Below are 12,074 nucleotides of genomic sequence, written 5' to 3' on the forward strand. Positions count from 1 at the left end.
TACAGAGGAAGTGCATAAAGTAAAATTCTTACATTTCCAGGAGGGATTACAGGGGATGTGCACAAAGTAGAGTTCTTACATTTCCAGGAGGGATTACAGAGGAAGTGCATAAAGTAAAGTTCTTACATTTCCAGGAGGGATTACAGAGGAAGTGCATAAAGTAAAGTTCTTACATTTCCAGGACGGATTACAGAGGAAGTGCATAAAGTAAAGTTCTTACATTTCCAGGAGGGATTACAGAGGAAATGCATAAAGTAAAGTTCTTACATTTCCAGGAGGGATTACAGGGGATGTGCACAAAGTAGAGTTCTTAAATTTCAAGAGGGATTACAGAGGAAGTGCATAAAGTAAAGTTCTTACATTTCCAGGAGGGATTACAGAGGAAGTGCATAAAGTAAAGTTCTTACATTTCCAGGAGGGATTACAGAGGAAATGCATAAAGTAAAGTTCTTACATTTCCAGGAGGGATTACAGGGGATGTGCACAAAGTAGAGTTCTTAAATTTCAGGAGGGATTACAGAGGAAGTGCATAAAGTAAAGTTCTTACATTTCCAGGAGGGATTACAGAGGAAGTGCATAAAGTAAAATTCTTACATTTCCAGGAGGGATTACAGGGGAAGTGCAGAAAGTAGAGTTCTTACATTTCCAGGAGGGATTACAGAGGAAGTGCATAAATTAAAGTTCTTACATTTCCAGGAGTAATTAAAGAGGAAGTGCACAAAGTAGAGTCCTTACATTTCCAGGAGGATTTACAGAGGAAGTGCATAAAGTAAAGTTCTTACATTTCCAGGAGGGATTACAGAGGAAGTGCACAAAGTAGAGTCCTTACATTTCCAGGAGGGATTACAGGGGAAGTGCAGAAAGTAAAGTTCTTACATTTCCAGGAGGAATTACAGAGGAAATGCACAATGTTCTTACATTTCCAGAAGGGATTACAGAGGAAGAGCACAAAGTAGATTTCTTACATTTCCAGGAGAGATTACAGAGGAAGTGCATAAAGTAAAGGTCTTACATTTCCAGGAGGGATTACAGAGGAAGTGCATAAAGTAAAGTTCTTACATTTCCAGGAGAGATTACAGAGGAAGTGCATAAAGTAGAGTTCTTACATTTCCAGGAGGGATTACAGAGGAAGTGCAAAAAGTAAAGTTCTTACATTTCCAGGAGGGATTACAGAGGAAGTGCATAAAGTAAAGTTTTTACATTTCCAGGGGGAATTAACGAGGAAGTGCAGAAAGTGGAGTCCTTACATTTCCAGGAGGGATTACAGGGGATGTGCACAAAGTAGAGTTCTTACATTTCCAGGAGGATTTACAGAGGAAGTGCAAAAAGTAAAATTCTTACATTTCCAGGAGGGATTACAGAGGAAGTGCATAAAGTAAAGTTCTTACATTTCCAGGAGGGATTACAGAGGAAGTGCACAAAGTAGATTTCTTACATTTTCAGGAGGGATTACAGTGGAAGTGCATAAAGTAAAGTTCTTACATTTCCAGGAGGGATTACAGAGGAAGTGCATAAAGTTCTTACATTTCCAGGAGGGATTATAGAGGAAGTGCATAAAGTAAAGTTCTTACATTTCCAGGAGTAATTAAAGAGGAAGTGCACAAAGTAGAGTCCTTACATTTCCAGGAGGATTTACAGAGGAAGTGCACAAAGTAAAGTTCTTACATTTCCAGGAGGGACTACAGAGGAAGTGCACAAAGTAGAGTCCTTACATTTCCAGGAGGGATTACAGGGGAAGTGCAGAAAGTAAAGTTCTTACATTTCCAGGAGGGATTACAGGGGATATGCACAAAGTAGAGTTCTTACTTTTCCAGGAGGATTTACAGAGGAAGTGCATAAAGTAAAATTCTTACATTTCCAGGAGGGATTACAGGGGATGTGCACAAAGTAGAGTTCTTACATTTCCAGGAGGGATTACAGAGGAAGTGCATAAAGTAAAGTTCTTACATTTCCAGGAGGGATTACAGAGGAAGTGCATAAAGTAAAGTTCTTACATTTCCAGGACGGATTACAGAGGAAGTGCATAAAGTAAAGTTCTTACATTTCCAGGAGGGATTACAGAGGAAATGCATAAAGTAAAGTTCTTACATTTCCAGGAGGGATTACAGGGGATGTGCACAAAGTAGAGTTCTTAAATTTCAGGAGGGATTACAGAGGAAGTGCATAAAGTAAAGTTCTTACATTTCCAGGAGGGATTACAGAGGAAGTGCATAAAGTAAAGTTCTTACATTTCCAGGAGGGATTACAGAGGAAATGCATAAAGTAAAGTTCTTACATTTCCAGGAGGGATTACAGGGGATGTGCACAAAGTAGAGTTCTTAAATTTCAGGAGGGATTACAGAGGAAGTGCATAAAGTAAAGTTCTTACATTTCCAGGAGGGATTACAGAGGAAGTGCATAAAGTAAAATTCTTACATTTCCAGGAGGGATTACAGGGGAAGTGCAGAAAGTAGAGTTCTTACATTTCCAGGAGGGATTACAGAGGAAGTGCATAAATTAAAGTTCTTACATTTCCAGGAGTAATTAAAGAGGAAGTGCACAAAGTAAAGTTCTTACATTTCCAGGAGGGATTACAGAGGAAGTGCACAAAGTAGAGTCCTTACATTTCCAGGAGGGATTACAGGGGAAGTGCAGAAAGTAAAGTTCTTACATTTCCAGGAGGAATTACAGAGGAAATGCACAATGTTCTTACATTTCCAGAAGGGATTACAGAGGAAGAGCACAAAGTAGATTTCTTACATTTCCAGGAGAGATTACAGAGGAAGTGCATAAAGTAAAGGTCTTACATTTCCAGGAGGGATTACAGAGGAAGTGCATAAAGTAAAGTTCTTACAATTCCAGGAGAGATTAAAGAGGAAGTGCATAAAGTAGAGTTCTTACATTTCCAGGAGGGATTACAGAGGAAGTGCAAAAAGTAAAGTTCTTACATTTCCAGGAGGGATTACAGAGGAAGTGCATAAAGTAAAGTTTTTACATTTCCAGGGGGAATTAACGAGGAAGTGCAGAAAGTGGAGTCCTTACATTTCCAGGAGGGATTACAGGGGATGTGCACAAAGTAGAGTTCTTACATTTCCAGGAGGATTTACAGAGGAAGTGCAAAAAGTAAAATTCTTACATTTCCAGGAGGGATTACAGAGGAAGTGCATAAAGTAAAGTTCTTACATTTCCAGGAGGGATTACAGAGGAAGTGCATATAGTAAAGTTCTTACATTTCCAGGAGGGATTATAGAGGAAGTGCATAAAGTAAAGTTCTTACATTTCCAGGAGTAATTAAAGAGGAAGTGCACAAAGTAGAGTCCTTACATTTCCAGGAGGGTTTACAGAGGAAGTGCACAAAGTAAAGTTCTTACATTTCCAGGAGGGACTACAGAGGAAGTGCACAAAGTAGAGTCCTTACATTTCCAGGAGGGATTACAGGGGAAGTGCAGAAAGTAAAGTTCTTACATTTCCAGGAGGCATTACAGATGAAATGCACAACGTTCTTACATTTCCAGAAGGGATTACAGAGGAAGTGCACAAAGTAGATTTCTTACATTTCCAGGAGGGATTACAGAGGAAGTGCATAAAGTAAAGTTCTTACATTTCCAGGAGGGATTACAGAGGAAGTGCATAAAGTAAAGTTCTTACATTTCCAGGAGGGATTACAGAGGAAGTGCATAAAGCAAAGTTCTTACTTTTCCAGGAGGGGTTACAGAGGAAGTGCATAAAGTAAAGTTCTTACATTTCCAGGAGGAATTACAGAGGAAGTCCATAAAGTAAAGTTCTTACATTTCCAGGATGGATTACAGGGGAAGTGCAGAAAGTAAAGTTCTTACATTTCCAGGAGGAATTACAGAGGAAATGCACAACGTTCTTACATTTCCAGGAGGGATTACAGAGGAAGTGCACAAAGTAGATTTCTTACGTTTCCAGGAGGGATTACAGAGGAAGTGCATAAAGTAAAGTTCTTACATTTCCAGGAGGGATTACAGAGGAAGTGCATAAAGTAAAGTTCATACATTTCCAGGAGGGATTACAGAGGAAGTGCATAAAGCAAAGTTCTCACATTTCCAGGAGGGATTACAGAGGAAGTGCATAAAGTAAAGTTCTTACATTTCCAGGAGGAATTACAGAGGAAGTCCATAAAGTAAAGTTCTTACATTTCCAGGAGGAATTACAGAGGAAGTGCAAAAAGTAAAGTTCTTACATTTCCAGGAGGGATTACAGAGGAAGTCCATGAAGTAAAGTTCTTACATTTCCAGGAGGAATTACAGAGGAAATGCACAACGTTCTTACATTTCCAGGAGGGATTACAGAGGAAGTGCACAAAGTAGATTTCTTACATTTCCAGGAGGGATTACGGAGGAAGTGAAGTAAAGTTCTTGCATTTCCAGGAGGGATTACAGAGGAAGTGCATAAAGTTCTTACATTTCCAGGAGGGATTACAGAGGAAGTGCATAAAGTAAAGTTCTTACATTTCCAGGAGGGATTACAGAGGAAGTGCATAAAGTAAAGTTCTTACATTTCCAGGAGGGATTACAGAGGAAGTGCATAAAGTAAAGTTCTTACATTTCCAGGAGTAATAAAAGAGGAAGTGCACAAAGTAGAGTCCTTACATTTCCAGGAGGATTTACAGAGGAAGTGCACAAAGTAAAGTTCTTACATTTCCAGGAGGGACTACAGAGGAAGTGCACAAAGTAGAGTCCTTACATTTCCAGGAGGGATTACAGGGGAAGTGCAGAAAGTAAAGTTCTTACATTTCCAGGAGGGACTACAGAGGAAGTGCATAAAGTAAAGTTCTTACATTTCCAGGAGGGATTACAGAGGAAGTGCACAAAGTAGATTTCTTACATTTCCAGGAGGGTTTACGGAGGAAGTGAAGTAAAGTTCTTGCATTTCCAGGAGGGATTACAGAGGAAGTGCACAAAGTAAAGTTCTTACATTTCCAGGAGGGATTACAGAGGAAGTGCATAAAGTAAAGTTCTTACATTTCCAGGAGGGATTACAGAGGAAGTGCATAAAGTAAAGTTCTTACATTTCCAGGAGGGATTACAGAGGAAGTGCATAAAGTAAAGTTCTTACATTTCCAGGAGGAATTACAGAGGAAGTCCATAAAGTAAAGTTCTTACATTTCCAGGAGGAATTACAGAGGAAGTGCAAAAAGTAAAGTTCTTACATTTCCAGGAGGGATTACAGAGGAAGTCCATAAAGTAAAGTTCTTACATTTCCAGGAGGAATTACAGAGGAAATGCACAACGTTCTTACATTTCCAGGAGGGATTAAAGAGGAAGTGCACAAAGTAGATTTCTTACATTTCCAGGAGGGATTACGGAGGAAGTGAAGTAAAGTTCTTGCATTTCCAGGAGGGATTAAAGAGGAAGTGCATAAAGTAAAGTTCTTACATTTCCAGGAGGGATTACAGAGGAAGTGCATAAAGTAAAGTTCATACATTTCCAGGAGGGATTACAGAGGAAGTGCATAAAGTAAAGTTCTTACATTTCCAGGAGTAATTAAAGAAGAAGTGCACAAAGTAGAGTCCTTACATTTCCAGGAGGATTTACAGAGGAAGTGCACAAAGTAAAGTTCTTACATTTCCAGGAGGGATTACAGAGGAAATGCACAAAGTAGAGTCCTTACATTTCCAGGAGGGATTACAGCGGAAGTGCAGAAAGTAAAGTTCTTACATTTCCAGGAGGAATTACAGAGGAAATGCACAACGTTCTTACATTTCCAGGAGGGATTACAGAGGAAGTGCACAAAGTAGATTTCTTACATTTCCAGGAGGGATTACAGAGGAAGTGCATAAAGTAAAGTTCTTACATTTCCAGGAGGGATTACAGAGGAAGTGCATAAAGTAAAGTTCTTACATTTCCAGGAGGGATTACAGAGGAAGTGCATAAAGCAAAGTTCTTACATTTCCAGGAGGGATTACAGAGGAAGTGCATAAAGTAAAGTTCTTACATTTGCAGGAGGAATTACAGAGGAAGTCCATAAAGTAAAGTTCTTACATTTCCAGGAGGAATTACAGAGGAAGTGCAAAAAGTAAAGTTCTTACATTTCCAGGAGGGATTACAGAGGAAGTCCATAAAGTAAAGTTCTTACATTTCCAGGAGGAATTACAGAGGAAATGCACAACGTTCTTACATTTCCAGGAGGAATTACAGAGGAAGTGCACAAAGTAGATTTCTTACATTTCCAGGAGGGTTTACGGAGGAAGTGAAGTAAAGTTCTTGCATTTCCAGGAGGGATTACAGAGGAAGTGCACAAAGTAAAGTTCTTACATTTCCAGGAGGGATTACAGAGGAAGTGCATAAAGTAAAGTTCTTACATTTCCAGGAGGGATTACAGAGGAAGTGCATAAAGTAAAGTTCTTACATTTCCAGGAGGGATTACAGAGGAAGTGCATAAAGTAAAGTTCTTACATTTCCAGGAGTAATTAAAGGGGAAGTGCACAAAGTAGAGTCATTACATTTCCAGGAGGATTTACAGAGGAAGTGCACAATGTAAAGTTCTTACATTTCCAGGAGGGATTACAGAGGAAGTGCATAAAGTAAAGTTCTTACATTTCCAGGAGTATTTACAGAGGAAGTGCATATAGTAAAGTTCTTACATTTCCATGAGGAATTAAAGAGGAAGTGCAGAAAGTAGAGTCCTTACATTTCCAGGAGGGATTACAGAGGAAGTGCGTATAGTAAAGTTCTTACATTTCCATGAGGAATTAAAGAGGAAGTGCACAAAGTAGAGTCCTTACATTTCCAGGAGTATTTACAGAGGAAGTGCAAAAAGTAAAGTTCTTACATTTCCAGGAGGGATTACAGAGGAAGAGCATAAAGTAAAGTTCTTACATTTCCAGGAGGGATTACAGAGGAAGTGGATAATGTAAAATTCTTACATTTCCAGGAGAAATTACAGAGGAAATGCACAACGTTCTTACATTTCCAGGAGGGATTACAGAGAAAGTGCACAAAGTAGATTTCTTACATTTCCAGGAGGGATTACAGAGGAAGTGCATAAAGTAAAGTTCTTACATTTCCAGGAGTAATTAAAGAGGAAGTGCACAAACTAGAGTCCTTACATTTCCAGGAGGATTTACAGAGGAAGTGCACAATGTAAAATTCTTACATTTCCAGAAGGGATTACAGAGGAAGTGCATATAGTAAAGTTCTTACATTTCCATGAGGAATTATAAAGGAAGTGCAGAAAGTAGAGTCCTTACATTTCCAGGAGGGATTACAGAGGAAGTGCACAAAGTAGAGTTCTTACATTTCCAGGAGGGATTACAGGGGATGTGCACAAAGTAGAGTTCTTACATTTGCAGGAGTATTTACAGTGGAAGTACAAAATGTAAAGTTCTTACATTTCCAGGAGGGATTACAGAGGAAGTGCATAAAGTAAAGTTCTTACATTTCCAGGGGGAATTAAAGAGGAAGTGCAGAAAGTAGAGTCCTTACATTTCCAGGAGGTATTACAGGGGATGTGCACAAAGTAGAGTTCTTACATTTCCAGGAGGATTAACAGAGGAAGTGCAAAAAGTAAAGTTCTTACATTTCCAGGAGGAATTACAGAGGAAGTCCATAAAGTAAAGTTCTTACATTTCCAGGAGGAATTACAGAGGAAGTGCAAAAAGTAAAGTTCTTACATTTCCAGGAGGGATTACAGAGGAAGTCCATAAAGTAAAGTTCTTACATTTCCAGGAGGAATTACAGAGGAAATGCACAACGTTCTTAAATTTCCAGGAGGGATTACAGAGGAAGCGCACAAAGTAGATTTCTTACATTTCCAGGAGGGATTACGGAGGAAGTGAATTAAAGTTCTTGCATTTCCAGGAGGGATTACAGAGGAAGTGCATAAAGTAAAGTTCTTACATTTCCAGGAGGGATTACAGAGGAAGTGCGTAAAGTAAAGTTCTTACATTTCCAGGTGGGATTACAGAGGAAGTGCATAAAGTAAAGTTCTTACATTTCCAGGAGGGATTACAGAGGAAGTGCATAAAGTAAAGTTCTTACATTTCCAGGAGTAATTAAAGAGGAAGTGCAAAAAGTAGAGTCCTTACATTTCCAGGAGGATTTACAGAGGAAGTGCACAAAGTAAAGTTCTTACATTTCCAGGAGGGATTACAGAGGAAGTGCACAAAGTAGAGTCCTTACATTTCCAGGAGGGATTACAGGGGAAGTGCAGAAAGTAAAGTTCTTACATTTCCAGGAGGAATTACAGAGGAAATGCACAACGTTCTTACATTTCCAGGAGGGATTACAGAGGAAGTGCACAAAGTAGAATTCTTACATTTCCAGGAGGGATTACAGAGGAAGTGCACAAAGTAGATTTCTTACATTTCCAGGAGGGATTACAGAGGAAGTGCATAAAGTAAAGTTCTTACATTTCCAGGAGGGATTACAGAGGAAGTGCATAAAGTAAAGTTCTTACATCTATAGGAAGAATTACAGAGGAAGTCCATAAAGTAAAGTTCTTACATTTCCAGGAGGGATTACAGGCGAAGTGCAGAAAGTAACGTTCTTACATTTCCAGGAGGAATTACAGAGGAAATGCACAACGTTCTTACGTTTCCAGGAGGGATTACAGAGGAAGTGCATAAAGTAAAGTTCTTACATTTCCAGGAGAGATTACAGAGGAAGTGCATAAAGTAAAGTTCATACATTTCCAGGAGGGATTACAGAGGAAGTGCATAAAGTAAAGTTCTTACATTTCCAGGAGGGATTACAGAGGAAGTGCATAAAGTAAAGTTCATACATTTCCAGGAGGGATTACAGAAGAAGTCCATAAAGCAAAGTTCTTACATTTCCAGGAGGGATTACAGAGGAAGTGCATAAAGTAAAGTTCTTACATTTCCAGGAGGAATTACAGAGGAAGTCCATAAAGTAAAGTTCTTACATTTCCAGGAGGAATTACAGAGGAAGTGCAAAAAGTAAAGTTCTTACATTTCCAGGAGGGATTACAGAGGAAGTCCATAAAGTAAAGTTCTTACATTTCCAGGAGGAATTACAGAGGAAATGCACAACGTTCTTACATTTCCAGGAGGGATTACAGAGGAAGTGCACAAAGTAGATTTCTTACATTTCCAGGAGGGATTACGGAGGAAGTGAAGTAAAGTTCTTGCATTTCCAGGAGGGATTACAGAGGAAGTGCATAAAGTAAAGTTCTTACATTTCCAGGAGGGATTAGAGAGGAAGTGCATAAAGTAAAGTTCTTACATTTCCAGGAGGGATTACAGAGGAAGTGCATAAAGTAAAGTTCATACATTTCCAGGAGTGATTACAGAGGAAGTGCATAAAGTAAAGTTCTTACATTTCCAGGAGTAATTAAAGAAGAAGTGCACAAAGTAGAGTCCTTACATTTCCAGGAGGATTTACAGAGGAAGTGCACAAAGTAAAGTTCTTACATTTCCAGGAGGGATTACAGAGGAAATGCACAAAGTAGAGTTCTTACATTTCCAGGAGGGATTACAGCGGAAGTGCAGAAAGTAACGTTCTTACATTTCCAGGAGGAATTACAGAGGAAATGCACAACGTTCTTACATTTCCAGGAGGGTTTACAGAGGAAGTGCACAAAGTAGATTTCTTACATTTCCAGGAGGGATTACAGAGGAAGTGCATAAAGTAAAGTTCTTACATTTCCAGGAGGGATTACAGAGGAAGTGCATAAAGTGAAGTTCTTACATTTCCAGGGGGGATTACAGAGGAAGTGCATAAAGCAAAGTTCTTACATTTCCAGGAGGGATTACAGAGGAAGTGCATAAAGTAAAGTTCTTACATTTCCAGGAGGACTTACAGAGGAAGTCCATAAAGTAAAGTTCTTACATTTCCAGGAGGAATTACAGAGGAAGTGCAAAAAGTAAAGTTCTTACATTTCCAGGAGGGATTACAGAGGAAGTCCATAAAGTAAAGTTCTTACATTTCCAGGAGGAATTACAGAGGAAATGCACAACGTTCTTACATTTCCAGGAGGAATTACAGAGGAAGTGCACAAAGTAGATTTCTTACATTTCCAGGAGGGTTTACGGAGGAAGTGAAGTAAAGTTCTTGCATTTCCAGGAGGGATTACAGAGGAAGTGCACAAAGTAAAGTTCTTACATTTCCAGGAGGGATTACAGAGGAAGTGCATAAAGTAAAGTTCTTACATTTCCAGGAGGAATTACAGAGGAAGTGCATAAAGTAAAGTTCTTACATTTCCAGGAGGGATTATAGAGGAAGTGCATAAAGTAAAGTTCTTACATTTCCAGGAGTAATTAAAGGGGAAGTGCACAAAGTAGAGTCCTTACATTTCCAGGAGGATTTACAGAGGAAGTGCACAAAGTAAAGTTCTTACATTTCCAGGAGGGATTACAGAGGAAGTGCATAAAGTAAAGTTCTTACATTTCCAGGAGTATTTACAGAGGAAGTGCATATAGTAAAGTTCTTACATTTCCATGAGGAATTAAAGAGGAAGTGCAGAAAGTAGAGTCCTTACATTTCCAGGAGGGATTACAGAGGAAGTGCGTATAGTAAAGTTCTAACATTTCCATGAGGAATTAAAGAGGAAGTGCACAAAGTAGAGTCCTTACATTTCCAGGAGTATTTACAGAGGAAGTGCAAAAAGTAAAGTTCTTACATTTCCAGGAGGGATTACAGAGGAAGTGCAGAAAGTAAAGTTCTTACATTTCCAGGAGGATTTACAGAGGAAGTGCATAAAGTAAAGTTCTTACATTTCCAGGAGGGATTACAGAGGAAGTGCATAATGTAAAATTCTTACATTTCCAGGAGGAATTACAGAGGAAATGCACAACGTTCTTACATTTCCAGGAGGGATTACAGAGAAAGTGCACAAAGTAGATTTCTTACATTTCCAGGAGGGATTACAGAGGAAGTGCATAAAGTAAAGTTCTTACATTTCCAGGAGGGATTACAGAGGAAGTGCATAAAGTAAAGTTCTTACATTTCCAGGAGGGATTACAGAGGAAGTGCACAAAGTAGATTTCTTACATTTCCAGGAGGGATTACAGTGGAAGTGCATAAAGTAAAGTTCTTACATTTCCAGGAGGGATTACAGAGGAAGTGCGTAAAGTAAAGTTCTTACATTTCCAGGAGTAATTAAAGAGGAAGTGCACAAAGTAGAGTCCTTACATTTCCAGGAGGATTTACAGAGGAAGTGCACAAATTAAAGTTCTTACATTTCCAGGAGGGATTACAGAGGAAGTGCATAAAGTAAAGTTCTTACATTTCCAGGAGGGATTACAGAGGAAGTGCATAAAGTAAAGTTCTTACATTTCCAGGAGGGATTACAGAGGAAGTGCATAAAGTAAAGTTCTTACATTTCCAGGAGTAATAAAAGAGGAAGTGCACAAAGTAGAGTCCTTACATTTCCAGGAGGATTTACAGAGGAAGTGCACAAAGTAAAGTTCTTACATTTCCAGGAGGGACTACAGAGGAAGTGCACAAAGTAGATTTCTTACATTTCCAGGAGGGATTACAGGGGAAGTGCAGAAAGTAAAGTTCTTACATTTCCAGGAGGAATTACAGAGGAAATGCACAACGTTCTTACATTTCCAGGAGGGATTACAGAGGAAGTGCATAAAGTAAAGTTCTTACATTTCCAGGAGGACTTACAGAGGAAGTCCATAAAGTAAAGTTCTTACATTTCCAGGAGGAATTACAGAGGAAGTGCAAAAAGTAAAGTTCTTACATTTCCAGGAGGGATTACAGAGGAAGTCCATAAAGTAAAGTTCTTACATTTCCAGGAGGAATTACAGAGGAAATGCACAACGTTCTTACATTTCCAGGAGGAATTACAGAGGAAGTGCACAAAGTAGATTTCTTACATTTCCAGGAGGGTTTACGGAGGAAGTGAAGTAAAGTTCTTGCATTTCCAGGAGGGATTACAGAGGAAGTGCACAAAGTAAAGTTCTTACATTTCCAGGAGGGATTACAGAGGAAGTGCATAAAGTAAAGTTCTTACATTTCCAGGAGGAATTACAGAGGAAGTGCATAAAGTAAAGTTCTTACATTTCCAGGAGGGATTATAGAGGAAGTGCATAAAGTAAAGTTCTTACATTTCCAGGAGTAATTAAAGGGGAAGTGCACAAAGTAGAGTCCTTACATTTC

The sequence above is a fragment of the Phyllobates terribilis genome, unplaced genomic scaffold, assembly GCF_046119375.1.
Source record: "Phyllobates terribilis strain yellow unplaced genomic scaffold, ASM4611937v1 Scaffold_63__1_contigs__length_7903474, whole genome shotgun sequence".
NCBI classification, from domain to species: Eukaryota; Metazoa; Chordata; class Amphibia; order Anura; family Dendrobatidae; genus Phyllobates; species Phyllobates terribilis.